Source organism: Hyaena hyaena, unplaced genomic scaffold (assembly GCF_003009895.1).
Source record: "Hyaena hyaena isolate Hyena2069 unplaced genomic scaffold, ASM300989v1 scaffold_566, whole genome shotgun sequence".
Classification (NCBI taxonomy): Eukaryota; Metazoa; Chordata; class Mammalia; order Carnivora; family Hyaenidae; genus Hyaena; species Hyaena hyaena.
Genome location: NW_024081194.1, coordinates 241,240 through 266,836, shown reverse-complemented (window position 1 = coordinate 266,836; position 25,597 = coordinate 241,240). Strand labels below are relative to the sequence as shown.

Sequence of the window (25,597 nt, the reverse complement as noted above, 5' to 3'; positions counted from 1 at the left end):
GTCAGGACTGACCTAATTTGTATTCATAATTAAGGGATGAAAGTGGCTTTGGGGTCTGATTTTGAAAGAAGAAACTTTAAAAACAGAAGTTCAAGACCTATGTAGATAACAAATCTCTAAAAACTCCACTGAGTTAGGAAAAAACATTCCTGTAAGCAAAGGGGATTTATTATTTTTTAAATGTTTTCTTTATTTCAGAGAGAGAAAGAGAAAAACAGCATGAGCAGGGGAGGGTCAGAGAGAGAGGGAGACACAGAATCTGAAACAGGCTCCAGGCTCTGAGCTGTCAGCACAAAGCCCGACGCGGGGCTCGAACCCACAAGTCGTGAGATCATGACCTGAGCCAAAGTTGGACACTTAACCAACTGAGCCACCCAGGTGCCCCTAAGCAGAGGTGATTTAATTCTTAATTTTATTCTTGTTTCTGGACCAGATGGCAGACTATTCAACTGTCCAGTTCAGATGGTAGTGCAGTGTCCATGCAGCTGAAAGTGGTGCATTTGTTTCCAGTTCTGTCTGTTTTCATTTAAGGCCAATAATCAGGACAGAGAGCTACATTTCTGTGTGTGCAAAGGACGTTTATGGCCAGAGGGGTTTCATTTCTGTGCGTGTTCATACACATGGCTGTGACGTGCAAAGATGCCTTGCAATTTCAGTAATGCTTTGTGGCAGTTCTGGTGGCTGATTACTTAAGGGCCTTTGTAAAGTGATGACCTCAACTGTCTTCTGTCACCTTGAGACACATCACTGCAATCTCTTTTGATAACAGCTGATGTGGGTCAGATATAGCTCAAGGCCAAAGGGATTGACATTGAATGGGCTCTATTCAGAAAATATTGCATATGGATTTTTGTTTGCATTTTATGCATAACTGCACAACCCTTGCTTATTATTTCCTTAGTAGAAAGCATACATTTCAGGAAGTACAAAACTGTAGTTTTATGTACACTATTTGTTTTTGTCAACTGTGGAGAAATCTTTGAGCCTTATTTTTTTTTAAATAAACTTTTTTTTGCAGTACAAGATACACATAGAAAAGTGCAAAAGTCATGAGTATATACCTTGATGAACTATCACAAATTGAACACATCATGAAAGCATAACCTGATCAAGAAATAGAATGTTACTAACACCCCAACAGCCTCTCCCATAACACCTCTCAATTAGTAATTTCCCTCCCCAAATGCAACTTCTAGCCTGATACTTAAGACCATAGATTAGTTTTACCTGTTTTGAACTTTAGAATGGAGTCATAACAGTATGAATTCTTTTTTGCTTGCCTTCATTGTTTTTGTTTTGTTTTATTGTTTTGTTTTATGGGTTTTTGCTCAACATGTTTCCACATTTCATCCATGTTGCTGGTGAAGTAGTTTTTTTTCTTAATTTTCATTTTATTTTGATGCATTGGTAAAAATGCACCCTCAGAAAAGTTTTACCAAGTTATGCTTCAAAACACTGCCCAAATAATGTCTGTTTTCTTATACCCTCGCCAATACGGGGTAATTCCCAGTGTTTTAAAAATACCAGTCTGTTTGGCGAAACACTATGGCATTAGTTGATCTATCTTTATGTTTATGTTTTTATTTATTGGCCACTTGTATGTCTTTTATAAATCACCTGTTAGTGTGCTTTGCCTTTTAAATATGGGATTTTGTTAATAATTTATAGTAGTTTCTGCATAGGATGGAATCAATGATTTATCATTATTCAGAAAATACTGAGTACCTCAATATGTCAGGGAATGTTCAGACTAGTAGAGATTAAATGATTAGAAAGGCACTCAGGGTTGCTGCCCTCCTGGAGTTTACAATGCAGTCCTTTTTCTGCTATACAGAACAGATACTTTGAATTATGAGGTTGAAATCTGTTTATTGCACTTGCATAGAGATAAGAGGCTGTAGTTGAGTCCTTTAGATCCTGAAATCTCATGAGATTGAGATGCAAGTAGTTGAATCATCTTTAACATACTAAGTGAATGCAACAGTGTACCTAGCATTAAACTATCCATGACAATTCTAAGAAGTAACCAAATCACATTACTGAGATGTCCCAGGAGTAAACATCCCTGAATTCCTCTTAGCAGTTCCATCTTTCTTCCTTTCTGCCTTCCACCACCTGGCAAATGGGTTTGTACCATGCAGAATACCTAAAGAATTAAAATATCCCTCCTTAATTTCTTTTTTGCTGTACCAAGAAGATGAAAGGCAGAGTTTGGATTGATATCACTTAAAAGTCATGCTTGGTCAGTGTTGCGTATGTGAGGAACCTGTACCGTTGGAGGCTGATAGGATCCTCCGTAACCTCTACCACAGGAAGCAAGATAGCTCAGTCCTTTTGTGTTTACTCTTCTTGAAGCTAAAGGTAGAGTTGATTCCAACTGAGGTAAAGCCCTGACTTCACCATTAAAATATGTACCCATGAAGTTAACTAGACTAACATTATAATAGGAGAAGCAAATCACTTTCATTGTCCAAGGCCTTATATATGTCCTGTATATTTCTATCATATCCTGATTTCCACCAGCCTGGCAGACTTAAGGTGCAAATTAATTTACATTAACAGTAACTTCACCAGTACATAACTTTGCCTACATAACAAGCAAAATCTGGCTGCCTCCTTAAAGCTTACACATTTCATTTGCAAGTCATCTTTTTAGCAACTCACCTGAATTCATAGATATTGATCAGATTTTCATTCATTCATGACTTCCTCTTTGACAAATACTGGAGAAGGGGGTGTTGTTGGAATAAGATGTAAGTTTTTACCTATTTTCTTGTACAGTAGCACCATAGGTAGATTTTGTTTTTTATGTTCTTTCATTATATGGAAATTCTTTAAAAATTTTTTTTAATGTTTTATTTATTTCTAGGAGAGAGAGAGAGAGAGAGCGTGAGCAGGGGAGGGTCAGAGAGAGAGGGAGTGACAGACTCTGAAACAGGCTCCAGGCTCTGAGCTGGCAGTCAGCACAGAGCCTGACGGGGGGCTCGAACCCATGAACCGCGAGATCATGACCTAAGTGAAAGTCGGACGCTTAACCAACTAAGCCACCCAGGTGCCCCTATATGGAAATTCTTTTAAAAAGAAATTTGTAAATTCAAGCAATTTATAACTTTTAGCATTTGACATTAGCCATGATTTTCACAAATTAAATAAAGACTTCTTGATTTGGACTGTATAATCAAGACACATTTGCTGAGAACACATAATGGCTTTAATTTCTATAATCTGTCATTAAAAACTGACTTCATTATTGATATCCTTGTACTTACATCAATTCAAAACACAAATAGCTTCTGATATGTTTTAAAGAATAGGATAACTATTACGATACCTAGGTTTTCAAGATACCATGTCATACCTTTGACCATGTCATAGAAATCTGAAATAATGGCTAAGAGAAGCATTTTAATTCACTACAAGTGATCTAGTTCAAGCATTAGCCAACTAAAGCCCATGGCCAAGTCTAGCCCACTGACTCTTTTTTTGAATGGCCCATGAGCTAAGAATAATTTTTTATATTTATAAAGAGTAAAAAGTAAATTAAAAGCATAATAATATTTTGACATGTAAAAATGATATAGAATTCAAATTTGAGTAACTGTACATGCCCAGAGTGTCCATCAAAACTCCACTGTACCCACTCATTTACTTCTCGTCTATGGTTACATGCAGGCTTAACTCGCAGTGCTGATCAGTTGCAACAAGAAGTATGTAGTCCACTAAACCTGAAATATTTATTATCTGCCCCTTAACCAAACACGTGTGTAGATCCATTTTAATAAATAATTTCCCTCCTTGAAACAGTCTTTTATATCCTATTCTGATTGACAAACAGTGCCTGTCTTAGGCAATACTGTGCACTTTGCAGTTGATCTTTGTACCACATGCCCTACCTTGCTTCCTTGTGTGGGCTGATTCCTCCTATGTTCCCACTGGTCGTCCATTCAGTAACCTCCCATTCCACCACAGATGGGCCAAGGCTTTAAACACTTCTGGCTGCAGTCAGAGAGAAGTGTGAAGACTGAAGAAGGGCACATAAATTGAGAATTTGCTGGCTTTGAAGAAACAGGAAGAGATCCACAAGCTAAGGAGTGTAGGTCGTCTTTAGAAACTCAAGAGGCAAGGACAAAGACTTTCCTCTAGAGCTATCAGAACGGAATACAGCCCTGTCAACACTTTTATTTTTTCCCAATGAGACTGTCAGATTCCAACCCACAGAACTTTGTAATAAATTTGTGTTGTTTAAGCCACTAAATTTGTGCTTCTCTGTTCCAGCAGCAATAGATATAAAATATTATATAATATGTGATGTTTATCTAGATACGCATGTATATAGAGACATAGATATAGATGTAGATATTGTTGTGAATATGGAAATATATATATATCAGAATCAGCAGATTGTTTTTTAGTGGACATTTAATGTTGTCTCTACCAAATACCCTCTTTTATTTAAAAAGTAAAACACTCTTGTTTAAAATTCAAATGATTGCAGAATCATGTAAGTTAAACAAAAGTTTCTTGTCTACATCAGTCTTTCCCTCCTTAGGTGTAAACACTATTAATGCTTTGGTGCATATCTTTCCAGACATTTAAAACATCAACAAGCTAAAATAGTTATAGGAGGGGTGCCTGGGTGACTCAGTTGGTTGAGCATACGACTTCAACCCAGGTCATGATCTCGCAGTCCGTGGATTCCAGCCCCACGTCAGGCTGTGTGCTGACAGCTCAGAGCCTGAAACCTGCTTTGGATTCTGTGTTCTCCCTCTCTCTCTGCCCCTTGCCCCTGCTCGCTCTCTGTCTCTCTCGAAAAATAAAATAAAGACATAAAAAAATTAAAAGAGCTCTGGAAAAAAATAACATAAAGTAGTATTATATACTCATAGGAGTAGTTGTTTTATTTGATTAAAGTTAAAGATAATCATTTTATAATACATTGTTCTACATTTTGCTATTTTTATACAACAGTATGTCAAAATAAACCTTTCCATGTTAAGTCAGATAGACAATATAGTAATCATTTAATAGGTGGTGCCCAGTGTGGACATGCCATACCTCATCTAGTCTGGTCACTTCCATGCTGAATGACTTGTAGAGTTTTCTCAGTTTTTTCTTTTTTTTATTTAAACTGTGTCACATGTGTGCAAGTATTTTTTAAGATAAATCTCCACAAGAAAAACTATTTGGTTCAAAGCATGTACATCTGATATTTTGACAGATTGTATTACTCTCCAAAGGCTGTCCCAAGTTAAACTCACATAATCAGGGTATGAGACTGTTCATTATCTTATACTCTCTTCAGTACTATGTACCATCTGTCTTATCATTTCAATCTAATGTGAAAATGGCACTGCATTGTTTTTGTTAGAATTTTTCTAACTTACAAGAAGATGCAATAACTTTCAAATGTTTATTGGCCATTTGTATTTCTGCTTTCATGAGTGTCTACCTATATACTTTTTTCAGATGGGGAGTTTTAAGGATTTATTATTATTATTATTGATTCATATGAACTCTTTATATGTTGGTTTACTCATTTGTTAAGCTGAAAAATTTCTGCAGTTATTATATATGTTAGAATATTGTTTTAGATATATTTCCCTCCCACCATATTATTATCAATATACAAGTCTTTTATGAATCTGTTTTGCCTTCTTTCTAAAAACTAAATCCCCAAAAAAAGATTCTAAAATAACCATTCTCTTCTATTTTCATTTAGTATTTTTTTATAATTCTGTAAAAACAGAATAGCTCTGTAATTAATCTGGATTTTGAAATGATGTCTTTGGATGGGTATTTGACATGTTTTATATTTCATAAAGTTAAAAAGTAATATTTTGAGTTTATAGACATATGTGATTATTTTGAATTCTGAAATAGCTTACTAGCTAATTAGAAATATTTTAAGAACATTTCTCTGTCCAAGTGCCTTACCAAAATCCACCCAAAAAAATACTGGAGAAAAAAAATAAAAGACAACATCCCCACTTTTTAAAAGAAAGGAATGTGCATGTGAAGTAAATAACACACTTCATAAACTGAACATCTTACACCTAGCTTTTTATAATTATTTTCCATTTTTAAAATTTTTAAAGTTTATTTATTTTTACAGAGAGAGAGAGAGAGCATAAGCATGAGAGGGGCAGAGAGAGAGGTAGAAGATCCCAAGCAGTCTCCAAGCTGTCAGCACAGAACCAAATGTGGGGCTCATACTCACCAAGTGTGAGACCTGAGCTAAAACCAAGAGTTGGACATTTAACAAACTGAGCCACCCAAGTATCCCAATTTCTTCCATGAAAAAATTTTATGTTTATTTATTTTTGAGAGAGAGACAGAGCATGAGCAGGGGAGGAGCAGAAAGAGAGGGAGACCCAGAATCTGAAGAAGGTTGTAGGCTCTGAGCTGTCACCACAGAGCCCGTTTAGGGCCTGAACCATAGACTATGAGATCACGACCTGAGCCAAAGTCGAATGCTTAACCGACTGAGCCACCCAGGTGCCCCTCTTCCATTTTTTTAATGCAAGAAATGATTTAAATGAAATCTTAGCATGCATCAGTAGTTTGAAAGAAAAGCTGTTTGTGAAATGTGCTTCTCTCTATTAAAGTGATACAATTTGTTTTAGCTTAGATAATGTTGAACAAACTTGACAGTTGTTTCATTTAAAAAAAACAAACTGAACCCATCATTGGGCTCTCTGCTGACAGCACGGAGCCTGCTTGAGATTCTCTCCCACCCCTCTTTCTCTCTCTCTTTCTCAAAATAAATAAAATAAAATAGATCAAATAAATCCCCTATCAATTCATAGAACTCATGAGAATATCTGAAAGATAGTACTAGTTTTTCCTACCTTTCTACAGAATGCTATTAAAAAGTGAGAATATTACCTCAGTAGTTTACATTATATAAATCCCTATGCCTAAATTTCCAATTTTGTGTGTGTTTATAGCTTAGATTATTTACTAGATAAATATATGCAAAATGTTTTCATTTCAAATTTTTGTACATCATAATTTTTGAAATACATGCTGCAGTGCTACTGCACTGTTGTATTTTTATGTATTCTGAAACTCATAGATAGCACCAATTGTTTTGACCAAGTTAGGGTCAGTGAGCTTCCTTCTCTTAGATTTGATACATGGAAGGTGGGAACTTTTTGATCTCTTTCTTTAAAATTATTAAGTGTAAGGTACAGGGTTGAATAGACAGTGGGCATCTTTCTGGTCATGCAAAGAAAGTTTTTGTATAGCATGAGAGAATGTAGAGATAGAGAACATCTTATGGCATACATTGGACTCAAGCCATTGAGTCCAATTTCTTAGGTAGTGAGGAAAAGAAGTCTATCCATTTACTCAAGGTAGTTTCAGTTCTATTTTTGTCATTTGCAAGTGAGAAATGCACTGTGGACCCTGTACTCAGATTAGGAAAACAAATATATTTACAAAATCCGTATAAACTTCAGTGTATTGCAGTATGATAAGGTAAATATATGAGTAAAGGTACAATTGTTAATCCTACACTTATACAGTTCTCGTTTTTCTCTCATGATGACCTGTCTAGTAAGTAACAGTGCAAGACTGAAAGAACCCATCAGTATCAATCAATGTGTCAAGATTAGTAAAGCTTAACATTTTCTTCTTATTTATTTATTTTAAATGTTTATTTGTTTTTGAGAGAGAGAGAGAGAGAGAGAGAGAGAGAGAGAGACTGTGAGTGGGCGATGGGCAGAGAGAGAGGGAGCCACAGAGTCCAAAGCAGGCTCCAGACCCTGAGCTGTCAGCAGAGAGCCCAGTGTGGGGCTCCAACTCATGAACTGTGAGATGATGACTGGAGCCGAAGTTGGATACCCAACTGAGCCACCCAGGTGCTCCATATTTTTCTTGTTTTTTAAATAAAAGTTCTGTGTTCTCCTTTTTGTACACAAATGGGTCATTTTGTGCTTAGCCGACTTTGAGAACCATTGTTTTAAAGCATAGTTCCTTAGAATCTCAGAATAAATAAATCTCTATTTTATGTACCACGACAGAGGACTTCATGTAACATTTGTTTTGAATATTTCAAAAACTTTACTGGATTTTAAAAATTGATTTCCCCTAAATGTGTTCTTAATTCTCTATTGGAGCCAATAAGGAGCTTTTAATAATGGAATGTAAAATATATTTATATGGAATATCCCAAACCATATTTTATTTTCTTGTAAAAACCTTTCTCAGAACAAAATAGTTTGTTGTACAGTTTAATAAAAATAGTTGAAGATTTATATAATCCTCCTATCCTGTTTGTTTTATGACTCAATTTTACATAAGTGTATGCACAGTACTTTCACAGTGGTGTTTCCTGTGAAGATGACATTCGAAATGTTGATGATAGCTAGTTGTAAAAGCAACAGGAAGGACTAAATTTTTCTTTGTTTGTGCTAGGCTTGGTGCAGAGTATGCCTTGTTTAGGAATAACTTTAATTTTACCTGATCTTCCACACCTAGGAAAATTGAGGTCAATTGATTATATCAAGGCAAACAAATGTCCTTTAATAAAATGAGAATTTCCCTTGCTCTCTCTGACTTTCAAATGACCCACTTGGTGCAGAATAAAATAAAAAAATGAAAAATAGCCTTGTATTGACAGACTGCATTAATAATGGTATGATATCTGTATTGATTTTTTCACCTTTTTTCTACAGTAAAGTAGTTTTAAAGAGCTCACTGCCCAGAAAGTAAGCATCCTTCATTTTCTCCATAGTGACTATTCTGTCATTATAGCAACTGCTTTGCACCTGCCCATTATAAGTCTTGAAATCTTGACATCCCTAAGCCTCACCTGGTGTCAATGTAGAGGATATATCAAAAAAATTTTCACCCCCAATATCTTAACAGAGAACAACGACAAAGCCTTATAAGAATTCCTGGATTTATATTCTGGAAGTGATTATTAAAGTGTAAGCATCCTTGACACACAATGTGAAACATATTGGAGTTGTTAATTGCTTTAAAGGGGTCTGTTATTTCATCAGATTCTAATGTCATTCTAGAGCAATCATTCCTTGAGATGTGAGATGCAGAAGGAAGGGATTAACTCTAACTTGTAGCATCAGCTACTGCAGGATTGGCAAATGTTTTCTCCAAAGGGGCAGGTAGTAAATATTTTAGGACTTAAGAACTCTAAGTCTCTGGAACAACTACTCAACAATACATAAATGAATGGGTGTGGCTATGTACCAATAAAACTTTATTAACAAAAACAGGTGGTAGGTTGGATTTGGCATCAAGCTGTAGTTGGTCTACCCCTGGGCCCTCCTGATGAGGGTATTCTTAGCTCCATTCTAGCTGATCAGAGGACAGCCTATGGGGAAGGAGAGGCTGGCAGGGTTACCAAGACTAAGAGATTGTTTTTTACCTGAAAGCTCTCTTCCCTTGTTCCTTGGTATTGCAAGATGAAAACTCAGAGCCTGACTTACAGGACTTCATATTTTAGTAGATATACAATATAATGTAAATAACTACATTAAAAAGAAGGAAGCAAATTTTGCCATGAAAGAGATAAAAAATGAATAAGAGCCAAAGATCCACTAAGCAGGAAATGAACAGTTCTGATCCCCTCCCTAATTTTTCAAAGAAAAATGGAACCTACATAGTTTAGTGCAGCAGGTTGCAACAGAAATATAGTGAAGCCACAAATAATAACCTAATTTCTAATTTAAAAATGCTAGAAACCCCACTGGTAAGGAAAGCAAAAAAGCAGGTGAAAGCAATTTTAATACTATATTTTATTTAAACCAGTATAGCCAAATATTATTTCAATATGTAATTCCTCTAAAAACTATTTATTAGATATTTTCCTCATACTAATTCTTGAAATCCAGGATGCATTTACTCTTACAGTTCATCTCAATTGAAACTAGGTACATTTCAGTTTCTCAAGTTGCATGTGTGGCAAGTAGGTATCATATGGCACAGTGCGAGTTTAGTGGCCAAAAACGTGGCTTTGGATTCAGATATTCCTCAGTTTGAATCCTCAATGTTACAACTTATTTAGCATATCCGTATCATGCTTCCCTCACATATAAAATGGGGACAAAAATAGTGATTTTTGTCTGGCACATTTAAAATGCTTAAGTGATCTACAACATTACTTATAACAAATACAATACCATTCCTCCCAGTCTTGCACATTAGGCTTCTCCGTGTATACATACACATGTTGGTTCATTAAAACTGTGCACTGTTGTATAAAAATACATTGTTAACAAGCTAGATACATTTAAGGGTTTTAGAAATGCTTCTTTCAAAGATCCATTTCTGTATGCATGCTCACTCTAGATTAAGTTTGTAACAAAAAGTACAACAGTCAATGATACTAGATTTCAGAAGAAATTTTTTGCCTCTAAGTGCTACCATTGTTAAATAAAAATGCTTCCTGCCCTTTTTAATCTTATGAAAATAAGCTAAATGTTAAAACCATGGGGTCCCTTATAATTATCTATTGAAAAACACATGGTTAGCGATATAAAATGTCAGTGTTTCCAATCTCAGTTTAAAATAAAATGTCATTTTGGGGCGCCTGGGTGGCTTAGTCGGTTAAGCGTCCGACTTTCGCTTAGGTCATGATCTCGCGGTTGTGGGTTCCAGCCCCGCGTCGGGCTCTGTGCTGACTGCCAGCTCAGAGCCTGGAGCCTGTTTCAGTCTGTGACTCCCTCTCTCTCTGACCCTCCCCTGCTCACGCTGTCTCTCTCTCTCCTAGAAATAAACAAAACATTAAAAAAAATAAAAATAAAATAAAATAAAATAAAATGTCATTTTGACCTTCTTCAGGAGATTCATCTCCCGCAAAGATAATCCAAAGTGAACTGGAGCACCTGTAAAGAACAAAGGTTACGTGTCCCTAACTCCTAAGAACAGGTAGCTGTTGGAGTACAGTTACTTTTTAGAAAGATAGTTTTGAATTTGGGGATTACATGGGCACTTAATATCTTTGATGCCTTCCTTTTGGGTATTTGGTTTCTTAACATTATAGTACTTGTGCATACCTTGTGAATGGATGAGCTTTGTAGTGGCCAGAATGAGTCTGAATATCAGTATGTTAAACAATCTCTCCTGTCCCTTGGAATTTAGTTAGTTGCATATAGAAAGTCATATTGGAAGAGGCCGTATGGAACCTGCATGGTTTAATAGTCAGAAATGGGAATATTGAGGGTGAAAACTCAAAGAGATGAAATTCAAAGGGAAAATATTAAAAAGATAAAAGGAAGAGGTGAAGAAGACAGAAAAAGGAAAGAATTCAAAACCAAAGCCTTGCTAGGTGTTGGTGATTGTAACGTGACAGTCTCTATTATACTTAGCTTTGCTGTTGGGGACATTGCTAGGGTACATCAAAAACACCAGAAATTATTCCAAAGGACAAATTCAGATAACATTGTCCTGTATTATCTGAGCCTGGCTCAAAATTACCAGCATATCTGCAGCAAGTAATGAAATATTGTGTCTGGTTAATGAAGCCAATCTTGTGACACCAGAATTTTACCCTTAATGTGTTTTACTTTTTTGTTTTTCCCAAAGGATACAGCTGTGGAAGAGAATGCAAAATTTATAATTAAGCCCTTCATATATGGCATTATAAATTGTACCTTTAAAAAATAATTGACATGCTAGAGTATATTTCCTGGGTCCAGTGGGTTATTTATGGTTGTAACTTCTAGTATTTTGTAGTGCAGAAATCACTATGATTCTTAGATATTTTTTGACAATTGTTTTGCTTTTGTGTATTTATCTATTCCAACAACTTTTATTCACTCAACTAAAAACATTGATTGAGTACCAACTGTGGGTCAGGGACTGAGGTTAGACACAATAGAGTCAAAACAAAGGCAAAGACATTATTTCTTTCTGTAGAATATCTACAAGCCTGCAAATGTCTTTACATATTATTGAATGGTTATTTTAAAATACCAGTCATCATTTTCTCTAATTGTATTAGACTTTTATTGTGAACTTGCTATAGAGGATGATGGGGTTTGACATCTTTTTAAAGGTGATATAAAGGATGGTACCTGTATTTTCATTTTAATCCCATATTTGTAAAATTGGAAACTTTGGCTTACTGATATGAGTCAGAAAATACTGGTGTCTAGCTTTGTTTTCAAAGGAATTATTTGCTCCTGGACATTTTTTTTCCATCTAAAATTGTGCTGGACCAAAATTGTGTAAGAATTACTAGTTTCTCTCGTCTATGTGCCTGTCTTTGTTTATATTTATGAAGCAGGAAAGTAGATCATACTTTGCCATATTTGGCTCTCAGCTGTGGAGCTCTGATCAGCAAACCTTTTAATCATGCCAGATTATGTGATTGCTTTGTGACACAGATGTACAGTCAGTAGGGATTAGGGATTGTTGCTATCTGTATGCAGATACAGACAGGATTGCCTTCAAAAATCTAAATATGGATCTTTCTGAAAATATAGACAAATACATTAGAAAAGGAAGACTTGTTTTGATACAACTGCCTAGAATCTCAAAATTAAATAAATAAATTATCTAAAACTAAAATATTTATAAGTATGCTTTTCCTGGATTTATTTACTCTTCTCTAGAAAGTTATAGCCTCTGAGTACTGACCCATTTTAAATATACAGGCAATTGAAAGAACAAACACTTTAAGGTATATATAGTCAAACTATTGGGAAAAAAAATGACTACATTATAAGCTTACAACTTGATATATTTATGGATAATCTCAGAAATTTAATGAAAACATATTATATTGTGCCTGAAAATATATTAGATTCTTGGTAAGTGACTATTTATCTCTTCAGGGTCCTTGTCATTACCAGCCAAATATAATATTGGTTATATTTAAGTTTTACTTTTTAGCTAACATTTATTTAACATTTCTCATTTGCCAGACTCTGGGTCTTTTAGATACTATCTTATTTTTGATACCCCATTGAAGGGTTTGGCAGGGAGATGAATAGGACTGATTGAATTGGGGTCTAAAGAAACCATTCATATCAACAAAGCAAACTGAGAACATACACCAAGATAATATAGGTATCCTGTGGCCCAGAGACAGAACTATAACCTAGAATTCCTAAGTCCTGCGGTGTTTCAACTGTACCCATTTTGTTTTTTTGACTCTCAAAGTAGGGATGAGCATTTAAATTAACTCAGGCTCCTCAGTTATGAACCTAAATGATTTTATTGTACAGAGTAGGGACAATAAATGACTCAGGCATGCAGAGATTGATGTACTTGATGGCCTAACCAGAGCCCCATAGGTCCCTTTTATTGGCACTGTGATCCCATCCCCCTGCTTCTGTGTGCTGTGTGCTGCAAAGAGCTTGCATAATTTGACTTTTCCCCCTGGACTCTGGGAACACAGGATACTTCCTCCTTCCACCACTCACCCCCTCTGACCCTACACCAATACATAACCAACAAAGGAGCATAAAAGCAAAGGTTCCTGAACTTTAGATAGGACACATTCTAAGATGCAATATATTCTACACTGCTTCATGCAGAGTAAGACTGAGGCTGGCATTTAACCTGAAATTGCACCTTTTGTTTGGTTTCTTACACATTTTGTTTTGCTTTTTACTCCCTTTCTCATTCCCCTCCTCCAAAAGAACTTTCTTAATAAACTACTGGTACTAGCATCCTTACTTTAGAATTGGTTTCTTGAGAATGTGAACTGAGGAAAATGTTTTTCTTCAAAGTCCTTCTAGTTGAGCCTTATACCTTCTTTGTCTCCTCTTACACTGCCAGCCGCTATCCTTTGCTACTCTCATTTTATTTATTTATCATTTTATTTTTTTAAAGTAATCTCTACACCCAATGTGGGACTTGAACTCATGACCCCCAGACCAAGAATCCTATGCTGTATTGTCCGAGCCAATTGGGCACCCCCTTATTCTTTGCTACTCTCAGTATGCCTTTTTCCACCTGCTCTATATAAAGCATTTTAGGTTCTAATGTTTTGCTGCTTCTGACCTGTGATAGATAGACAAAGCAGGCTTGATAGATTTATGTGTAAAGTTTGAGTGTATAGCTATGAGTGAGGACTTGGGTCTTCCATAAATACTTCTTTTTCTGCTAGCTTTCTCTTTCAGAGTTTTTCTGAGAAGTGACTTCCAAATAAATGAGTGCTACATGAAGCAGCTACAGAACATGAGATGGTATAATAAAGCACCAAATTATGCAGTACAAAAAGAGAAGAGAGCGAACACCATAATCAGATGCTAATTGTGCTATACATTCTGATTGAGTGACACTGATCAGAGAGCAAACACATCAAGCCCTATTCACCCCGACACTCTCCCCTCCTCCAGACCCATCATCAAGCTATTAACGTGAATGAACACATTTTTCAGTAAGAGACCACAGAAGTCAATCAACTTGGCCAGAATGTCTCGGAATTCAGGATTTGTGGGCACCTGGATACTTATTGGGTTGAGACATCTCTCTCTTCTGGGAGTAAGCTTAAATGTGAAGAGTTTGATCACACAGGGCACACTTGGCAATATCTCTTGGGACATCTTTTGACAGACATTGTGTTGTCATAAAACATGATTCTACGGCAGACCGTGGCTTTCTCCTCTGCCGGCTCTCTGAGGTCTGCTACAAAACCTGTACGTAGTTCAGTGCAGTCAGAGAAAATATGAAAATGTATGCCCCACCCCAGGTGCTTGCATGCCCATATAAATAAAATATGTTCAAAACTGTCCTGTGGGGTGTGTCATGGACAGTACTGTATGTAATTTCCTTTTCCACAAAGCTCAGTAGGCTCCCAGGGATGTTCTTGCAGAGAACAGACATCTACTTTGGAGCCAAAATTATTCATCGTTTTTTTCATTGTTTTAAATTGTCTTGCTATTTCTGTTATGGTAATCCATAATTAGGATCCACCATGTGAAATAAGTGGCTTAAGATCCTTATATATAAAAGTCTTCCTTTTTACATACAGAGTGGAAATTTGTAGTATAAACAAGACTTTGGGAGGGAATCTTTCAATTGATTAAGTGAACAGGCCACTCTAGTGCCCTTAAGCACTTCAAAAACATGTATTTATTCACAAATAGCTAGTATGCTAATTACCACTTGTTATTATTTAGGTCATTAAATCCACTAGAGAATCCGAGAAAACCACACTAGACAGCTCTTTGTTGTTCTTTAGCCCACTTTGACCTACTATATACTGTTAAATAGAGTCAAATTTTGTTTCTCAAGAAACACTATTTGCCTGACTCTATTTAATAATTCAGACTGGCCTTCCCCCTCAATGGTTTTTATCGTGCTTCATTGACATCCATGTGACTGAAGAGATGTGGCTGCTGGTGCTCATTATAATAGTGCTTATGACGCTTTTATTTTTTTTTTAATGTTTGTTTTTTTTTTAATTTATTTCCAGGAGAGAGAGAGAGAGACAGCGTGAAGCAGGGGAGGGTCAGAGAGAGAGGGAGTCACAGACTGAAATAGGCTCCAGGCTCTGAGCTGGCAGTCAGCACAGAGCCCGACGCGGGGCTCGAACCCACAACCGCGAGATCATGACCTAAGCGAAAGTAGGACGCTTAACCGACTAAGCCACCCAGGCGCCCCAAATCATAAACACATTGCCTTGTTTAGTTTCAGAGGAAAACAATATTGCATCTTTACTAAATGTTGTGGGCTCATTGATACAAACATATAACAATAAAATGATGTAAATGATAACTTGTCTTGATTGCAATATTGCCATATCAAAATGGTGAAATCAAAAATAACCTAATGCCTTACTGACTCTGTCCTTGTTACTGGGAAAAACACAAGCAAACAGAGAAAAAGCCCCTTAAGCCATTATTTCTATTACATGTTTTGAAGAAATCTGCTTTGCTGAAATTAATCACCTTTTAAATATACACTGATTCTGCATCCCATAGAGTTTTCTTGGAAAACTAAACACCAATGTCATTCTCATTGAATGATCTTTTTTTTTTTAAGTAGCAATGGTACAGTGGAATTGAAGGTAGCTCTTTATAATAGAATCTGATGATACTTAATAGTGGTAAACATTTTGCCATTTCAAAACATGTTGTACTAACTTAATTTATTTTAAATGTGTATAATATACTGTCAGGAAATAAATTTGCTCCAGCCTAATACTGCTTCAATTCACCAGACCATAAAACTTATCTATCACATACAATTTTCCCTTGTTACCTTGGCTACCAGGAACCTCAGAGCTAATCCTGTGCCAAATTGCTGAAATTATCCTTGTATGTAAATCACTTATTCTTGTTTTAATGGTCCAGTTAAATATGCCTTTTATAATTAATCAAAGCAGATGCATTTGGGACTAATCATAAAATAAACAATAGACAAAGCTATCTAATTGTGGCCTGTCAGATAAAAAGAGAAGAGATTATTAAAGTTCTTTACAGAAGAGAAAATGGTTTAAACAAGAGGTTTTCCTTTATTACCCAAATCTCATTTACTTCTGAAAACACATTGCATATTTCATTATTTAAAATAGTGAAATAACAAAAACTTGTTTTCCATTCCTACAAAAACACCAACCAGTTTTTTTTCTAATTTGATTAAAACATTTTCAAACAGGTGTTGGAAGATTTTTACACAATACAAAGCATTTAAAGCATCAGTAGTGTAATTATGTAATACTAATGAATTCATTGATGGTATGTTTTTGTGCAATTTACAGTAATTCTCTTCAGTTTTCAGCATAGATTCTACTCTGACACCATAAGCAATGTGTTCTATGATATAAATAAACAATTCAAGAGCCACTTAGTTGAAATACTCACCTGTGTTCATGATGGAGCAGTCTTATTGCCCCAGAGCCAGGAGAAGACAGAGGAGCTCTCAGCAGAGGCCAAGGTTAAGAGGCTCGTGGTTGAATGCCAGGCAGGCCTACAAAATGAAGGCATTTATGAGTCTTGCTGCAGAGATCCTGCTACCATCTCTCCCAAGAAAGAACAAAAACTTATAGCAACTTCAAATAAGCCAACCGTGCTGTTTCTGTATAACAGAAGAAACAGATATTCAGATACTAACACATTTGACAATTTGTTGGGCAACTTAACTGTGTGACAAGCTGTCCCTGAGCTTTAATGGAAGGGTCCTAGTCATAAAAGGATGGTATCAGGACAAATTGTGCTTTTGATCCTTTTAGGATGAGAACTTAAAGATTGCTGATTTTGTTAATAATTCCATTATCGACACCACTGTGAAGAAAGAGACCAAGGTAGAATTCCCTGAAGCCCAAATTTATGAAGAGAGGCTGAATGTTTTGCTGAATGAAGTCTAGGATGGCCAGGAATGTAATTACGCACTCGTGGAGGCCAAGGGCAGGGCAGCCAGCGGCTCTGCCATCTGGAAGAGGATGAAACTGGAGTGGCTTCTATCTGCCTCACGCACCTGGCCGCTGGGCTAATCGCCACCGCCAAACTGGCAAGCAGACCAGAGATGTCCTTGCAGCTCAGCGTCTCTGCTGTGTTCCTGGCAGGCTCCCAGGAACCTTCTATTTTTCACTGAGTCTAGAAACCATCTTTTAAAATAAGCCAGATTATTTTTTGCTCTTGTTTTGATGCAGTGAATTAGCTCTGTCTCTACTCAAGTGAATGCATTCACTTACTGACGTAGAAATCCATCTGAGTTCTCTTTTCTCAAGTGAGAGTACTTGGAGTCAGAATATTTTAGGTCTCAGAGGAAGACGTAGGGATGAGTGTAAGCTGTATGTATGAACTTTTTTTGCATTCTGTTTGCCACCTATTCAGGCTTCTTCTGGGGAGTTCCCTTTGGGGTTTTGAGTACAATAACTCCCAGAGGGGTTTTGAAGTTGTTGATTGATATCTACATGCCACCTACCCGTTCATTCCTAACTGAGAAGCTGTTAAAAAATCCAGAATAATTCCAAAATTATCAAGCCCGAACAAACTGGCTTTTGGAACATGTGCTTCTGTGACTGTGCAATACCTAATTGCTTTGGCAAAAGTCCTTCCATTATGTCATTTTAAATTTGGACTTCTTGATAAATAGTTGCATCTCATACTGGTGCTGATGCATGACCAAAAGAGCTTTGACTCCTAAAATGACATTACTAGTGTTTTTGATGCATAGCTTTGTTTAAGGTGAAAACCATTTGTAGCCTGAATTAATTGCTGTTCTGATTTTCAAGGATCCCCCATGTTCTGTTAGATGTTTCACCTTCATGCGGACATTAGGGTCACCAAATGTAAGCTTTGAATGACTGTCCGGCTCTTTCATGACTTAGGCACTTTCTGTGCTTTCCCACTTACCAAAGTCCATTCTGGAGAATGTGTCTAACTTGGAGGACTTTCAAGCTGATATGGCACAGGATACATACCTTTATTTTTTAGCCCTTTCTCTCCATTAAATTGTACTTACCAGAGCCAGTGGATGCTCTTCCCTTGGTTTAAGAATTGAACCTGTTTCTAACCACAGCATTCTACACCTCCAGGGGGTGCTATTCACATAACACCAGGGAACCTTGTCTATCTTGTCAGCCTCCCTCCTGTAAAGTCAACCTTTATGTGTACATCACACATCTTTGTCTCATATTTTTATACATCAAAGCCTTGCCATTAACTACTGATTATAGAGGATTTACAGATACCTTTACATCACTATTGTGGAGTGTTGTTTTTGTCATTTTAAGAAATGTAAAAGGGCTGTGTGTGACTATGGGCACAGGTGACCCATTATGGAGCCTGGCAGCTTTACCAGGTGGTTTTGTGGGACAGACATGCTCAGTTTCCTACTTCTTAATTATATCTGTCCTAGAAGGAACAGAATTTAATTGTTTAATTTGGGAGTTGTAGTTAATGGATGGCTGGCAACACTATGAGACTATACATATGTATATAAAAAGTAATAGATGTATTTTATGTGTTCATCAAGGAAAATGATACAGTTTTATACCACAGGCATTAATACCATGTTTTCCTAAGTATAAATAAAAGTTTTGAAATGGTTTCACAGCCCTAGCTTTACATGTTACAAAAATATAGTTAGATTTATTTATTTATTATCTAGTACTAAATAAAGCCTACCCAATAAAAAATTTAAATAATCTATTTAATAATCAGATTAAAGGCATTGTTGGCTGGTTCATGCTTCTGTTATAGAATATATTCTAGCAGGAATTGATTTTTCTTGCAGTATCACTGAAAGTCAATATTTATATTTCTTAAGAACTGTCTATGTGGCATACTATCTTACAATGGCATAAAGTGAAGGTTTATTGCATCTCACAGTTAAAAAATGGAACAACTTTCATTATCAAGTCAAATATGTTTAGTAAGTTTTATTGAATATTACTGAGTCTTTTGATTGTGACCATGACAATGTCTTAGGTACCCTTTTTCTGTTTCAGTACAGAAACTCCAGCCCAACATTTTGGTATAAACCTTCATACCATAGATCAGCTATGAACAGGAAATAGCAAAGCTCAGTGCTCAAAAAGATAGCATTGTAACATCCTTCCTTCTCAAGTACATGCCATCTTTAAGACTTCAGAAAAAATCCTGGTAACACATCTGGAAGTGTCATTAACCTTTCTGTTTCATTGAACTATGTACACAATGCAGAATTAAACTTTTAGTTTTGTAAGTGTTCACTGTATGCAATGCAAATGCATAAAGATGGTGTGCAGACAAAGGATACATAAAATCCTTCTGCCTCTCATTGTCTCCCCCCCACCCACCGTCTCTCTCTCTCTCTCTCTTTCCCTCTCTCTCAGCATGAGCGGGTGAGAGGACCAGAGGGAGAGAGAATCTTAAGCAACCTCATGCTCACCCTGGGATGATGACCTGAGCCAAAATCAAGAGTCAGATGCTCAGGGTGCTCTGGTGGTTTAGTTGGTTAAGCATCTGACTTTGGCTCAGGTCATGATCTCATGGTTTGTGGTTCAAGCCCTGTGTCAGGCTCTGTGCTGACAGCCCAGAACCTGGAGCCAGCTTTAGATTCTGTGTCTCCCTCTCTCTGAACCTCCCCCGCTCACACTCTGCCTCTCTATCTCTCATAAAAAAAAATAAACATTAAAAAAATTTTTAAAAAGAGTCAGATGCTCAACCCACAGAGCCACCCAGACATCCCTCTCTCTTTTTGAAAGCACTCCGCTGCACCTTTCAGCAAAAGGATTCCATTTTAGCTATCATTTTTATGTTTAATAGTTCAGATACCTGTGAATATCATAGTTCAGATTAGCTATTAGCTGGTAACAAAAACTATACCAACACACCAACACATCCACATGCAAGTTTAACAATAGAACTCTCTTTAAGTTTTCTTCCACTGTGATCCTACTTTCTCATTTATGCTTTAGTCTCTGGGCCCTTAAAATATTGTTTATAGATGAGGTGATTGTAGTAAAGTTGGTATCATCTATTTTCATACTATATTAAGTATAACTTCTTTCCCTGAAGAAATATCTTGGCTTTTATTATAACCAACAAGCAATTATTGAATACCCACTGTTGGTATTGTAAAGTGACAGTGGCTGCAAATACTACCAAGCATAAAGCTATAGAGCAAAGACTGCACACTGAAGCTATTGCCTTAAAGCCTGAGACATTACCTACATTTAAAAAAATGAATAGAATGACCAGACTAGAGAATGTTTCCTTGTGTCCACATAGAAACATCTGCATAGATGTGAGGAGGAAAATATCAGCCTAGTAAAACACTGTATTTAGTAAGGCTTTTCAGAAAAATGCCCACAATATGGAGATGGGGTGCTTGAAAGATAGAGACTAGAAAAAACTCACTGACCTATACTACATGAAAACCATGAAGAATAATATTCAGTGTTTCTTCCTTGAAAAATGTACCATCTTTTTAATATTGGGTTGCATCACTTAATTTCCCACTATTCCCCGCTTTCCTAGACCAGTGAGAGAGGTTTTTCCTCACCTGTTTTAATTGAAGACTGAGGCCAAGTAAACAAGCATTGGCAGATGACAGTGGAGTGATTGAGTTCCTAGAACCAGTATTGAATATGGATGCTTTTGAATATCCATTCTGATCATGATGGGGTTAAGCAGCTTTTCAGTGCATGGCTCTGTGAATTTACCCATAGAATTACTTAATAAGCCCTCTCAAATGAAACCATACATTTTAAAGAAAATAACTGGTTCAGACGTCATTTCAAATTTATAAACCACATCTCCAGTGCCATTTCACACATGAAAAATCAGTAATAGAATCATTTGGGGGATTATTATTTCGTACAAGATTTTAACTTGGAATCTTTTTCTTGGACAGGTTTTGAAAATAGGATATAAAACTATCTTTCTGGAATAGTTGAGATGGAGCTCTGATGGACTAGATAATCTCTATCCCTTTCAAACCATGCTTTTCACATTGTGATCTCTCTTCCAAAACCATTTAGGGAGCTCGTTAACTGAAGCCTCGCTTGGTGTAATTACACAGTTGTGAGATAGTATACCTTATACACTATTCTTCTGTACTTTGTAAACAAGTCTTCACTTTATCAAACAACTGAAAATGTATAGCCATTACTTTAAAATAACAGTTCCAGGGTAGGACAAGCTGAAGCACAAAGGAAAAGGACAAATAGTCATTCCCCTTAGTATGGATTTGCTGTAAAATGTATTTGCAAGCAGTTTGACTGGAGGATTAAAGAAAGAAAGAACTTCTACACGATATGTGAAAATTCAAAAGCAATGAACCATGATTGGGGATAATTTTGGCAAAATAAAATCTAAGCTGCGTAGTTTAGCAAATTATGTTAAATAGGAGCTGGTTAATTATAAATAATTCATTACCCAGCAAGAGAACAGAAAAAAAATATTGTGCTCTTATTTAGAGAGTGCCTTACATGTCTTTTCAATATATGTGTTTTCTAAATGATGTGTAGTTTAAACTGTGAGATTGATTTTACTTTCTTTATACACACCCACAAATACCATTTCGTTTCTAACGATAACTATCATGATTATATGACTATACCATTGGCAGTTTTGTGCTTTGTAATTTGAAATATCCATCATGTTAATTTTGTTAGCTATTTTTTAATAGTGAAATTTTGAAATTCCTTGTTAACAGCATCCATGCTGACTGATATTAAGACAGGGCACCTATGCTGATTCATATTCTTCTAAAAGTTGCTCATCTCCCTAGAAACTTCAAAGTCAGGTTAGCAGCTGGTTACCTTTTTTTATTTTACTAAAAGTAGCATGTAGTGTCCATAGGGATTAGGTATGTTAATTTTAGCCAATTTGAGTTGCAACACCTTAATGTCAAAGGACTTTGCTGGGTACAACCATGGCTTTGGATTCAGAGAGAATTAGCTTTAAATCCTGACTCTACTGCTTCCTGGTCATGTGACCTTCAGCAATTTGATTTCAATTTTTGATTAAAGGCTATCCATTCCTGGGTGCCTAGATGGCTCAATCAACTAAGCGTCTGACTGATTTCAGCTCAGGTCATGATCTTGCAGTTCGTGGGATGGGGCCTTGCACTGCTGTCTGCACTGACAGTGCCGAGACTGCTTGGGATCCTCTCTCCCTCTCTCTCTCTGCTCCTCCCCTGCTTGCATGTGTGTGCATGGCACATACTCTTCCTCTCTCAAAATAAATAAATAAAAAACATTAAAGTCCTTTAAAAAAAATCCATTCCTTTTGGAGGTTGGCTTTTTAAGAGAAGCTTTAAAGATTGAGGAGCAGCTTATGGAATCCATGAGCAGAAGTCAGACCTTTTGCCAGGAAATGAAAAGACACCAGAAATTTAGAAATTCAGACAACTACTATGATGCATCTGTTTTATTTTCTGTCTCTCCACAAATCACTTTGTTCTGTTTTGTAAAACATGGAGGGAAGAAGAGAACCAAAAGGAGTGAAACAGGCAGTTAACAAAGTCATTACAACCTGGGAAAAAACATCAAAAAGTATGTACTATGCATGACCGCAGTGTCCTCACTGGCCACATTGGAAGGCTGCAACAGGATTAGTAGCAAGATGTATGAAGCACTTCTGAGCCAGTACATAGCAGATACTTAATGAATAGCAGTTTTGCTCATTCTTATTCTAGGCTAGGAAATATAAAAGCATTTAATTTTTGCAAATCTGGCCTCCAAGTTAACTGAATTCTTGATCTGATCAGGAAATATTCAGTCTAACAGGAGAAATAAAGATCATGCCTGAAGCAGAGAATATAATTAGTATTTGTAAATAACTATGGATACTCATCTCTCTAAGTGAGTCAAACTGCGTACAAGATAGTAAAGATAATAATATAAGTAGAAGATCTGATTTTCACTTTATCAGAGCACAGTTCTGTTGGATCACATGGTATATTATAAGTGGGCACAGGGCCAGTCGACAGGATTGGGGGCTTTAAGGAAAGGCCGTAGATATGTGCTTGCTTTTTGTCTTCATTTTGAAATTCAGTATTCCTTCAGCTTTCTAGAAAGAGTACCCTTCTGGAAGAACCACACATATTTTTCTTTTTCTTTTTCTTTTTTTTTTTTTACAAATAGGTTATTGTCAAATTAGTTTCCACATAACACCCAGTGCTCATCCCCACGAGTGCCCTCCTCCATGCCCATCCCCCCTCCCCCCCACATCCATCAGTCCTCAGTTTTTGTCAGCATTCAAGAGTCTCTCATGGTTTGCCTCTCTCCCTTTCCCCCACCATTTCCCCCCTTCTCCCCCTTGTTCCTCCGTCAAGTTCCTCCTAATCCTCCTATACGTGCAAACATATGGTATCTGTCCTTCTCTGCCTGACTTATTTCGCTCAGCATAACACCCTCAAGGTCCATCCATGTTGCTACACATGGCCAGATTTCATTGTTTCTCATTGCCATGTAGTATTCCATGGTATAGATAAACCACATCTTCTTGATCCATTCATCTGTTGATGGACACTTAGGCTCTTTCCATGTTTTAGCTATTGAGAACCACACATATTTTTCAATCTTATTCCATGTGCATGTGAAGGTGTGTTTTTACATGTTTCTACCCAAGGATGGGTCTGTTGACTCAGGTCTCTTGAAACAGAGCACTTGTTCTCCTGGCCACAGGGGTTGGTGCAGGAAGGGGCATGCGACCCAAATGGGGCCAGTAAGACTCAATGAGATTTTTAGGGGCTGTACTTAGAAAGGTACCCTATTTTCAGATGTGCTTCATCCTGGAAAAATGTAACTCTTACCTTGCTGATATTCATCCCACTATAACACAAGACCTGAACACAAACCCAGCACAGAAAACAGGGAGCCAAAAACTGGAGAGGACCTGAATCCTGAGGACATTAATTTAGTCCCTACATTAACTCTGGGGTTTGAAGACAGGCCTACCTCAGACTGCAGTTACATGTATCAATGTCTCTGTCCCTTGTGTAAGTAAATTAGATTACATTTTCTGTCGGGTATAACCACAAGTTTTCCCATTCTGAAGAGGTTTCCCCAATCCCGGTTCCCTCTATTATGTGTCCCACTAAACAGATACTAACTTTTCTGTGTCTCAGTTTTCTCCATTGTAAAGGAAACAAACAATAGTTACTTTGAAGAGTATATACAGATTATATGGGGGTAATAAAAACATTAATTTCTTTCAAAACTATAGTACAAAAAATACACCATTACTTCATTTTGCTAACACAAATGAAATTTAACCCAAAGGTTCATTTACTGTTGTGGGAAGGTCCTAATATCTGTCATTAATGAGGGCCCTTCTGTGTCTTTAACATGACACACAATATCTGAAATACCTTGGAAGGAACCTCTGACCTTCAATCCATTATGGTTGCCAGCAGGATGCTTACTGTCAAAGCTCTTATGATCCATCAAAGGCAGGTATCACTGTAGCCTCTTTGCCAAATGTGGATGCCCGAACCTTTTGATACAGCTTCCAAGACAATGATATTAGATGTTGAAACCTCTAATTATCAAATGAGTTCTACCAAGCAAAAGTCTTGTTGCCTTCAAAGAGATTTCGACACAGAACCCAACTGCTAAAGAATTGTTCACCACGTCCCTTTATCAAGTACCCACTACCTTTCTCAAGATACTGTTGCAACCCTGTGCAATTCCTCCATCTTTCAATTCAGCAGTTTCTTTAGACTCTCCTTGTCATGGAGAAGAGGGAGAATAAGGGATTCTAGTTTACCACAGCCATTCCACCCTAAGTCCAGAGGGTGCTATCATCAGGTAACCATGGTCACGGCACAGTCACATACCTTTACCACTCACGCCAGGTTCTCTGTATCCTCTGAGGCTGAGCAAGGAAGGAATGGTTGATAATCTTGAATGAGACCATTAAGCAAGGAGGGTAAAGAAGACCTGTAGCAGCCTCCTTGCTAACCCCACAGATCATGGAGCCAGAAGTTTTCTGCTCTGTGCTGTTCCAGATGAATACAAGGGTGGAGAAAGGGAACCTGCCAGACTATGATAGAATTTCAGTAAGATTGAATTAAAAGATGTGTAAACAAGGTAGGGCTTCCTAGCTTCTCTCAAAGATCTTGGGGGCAGCTTGGCACCTATTTTTCAACAGATTCAGGATCACATTTTGCTCCTCTAACAATGGCCCAGCTATCTCCAAAATTCCACTTCCAAAATGTGTGAAGCTTCTTGACTCAG

General features: G+C 36.9%; 1 pseudogene; it reads left to right on the top strand.

Moving 5' to 3' along the window:
* Positions 1–14,552: 14,552 nt before the first annotated feature.
* Positions 14,553–17,413, top strand: LOC120248037 (annotated as a pseudogene).
* Positions 17,414–25,597: the final 8,184 nt, after the last annotated feature.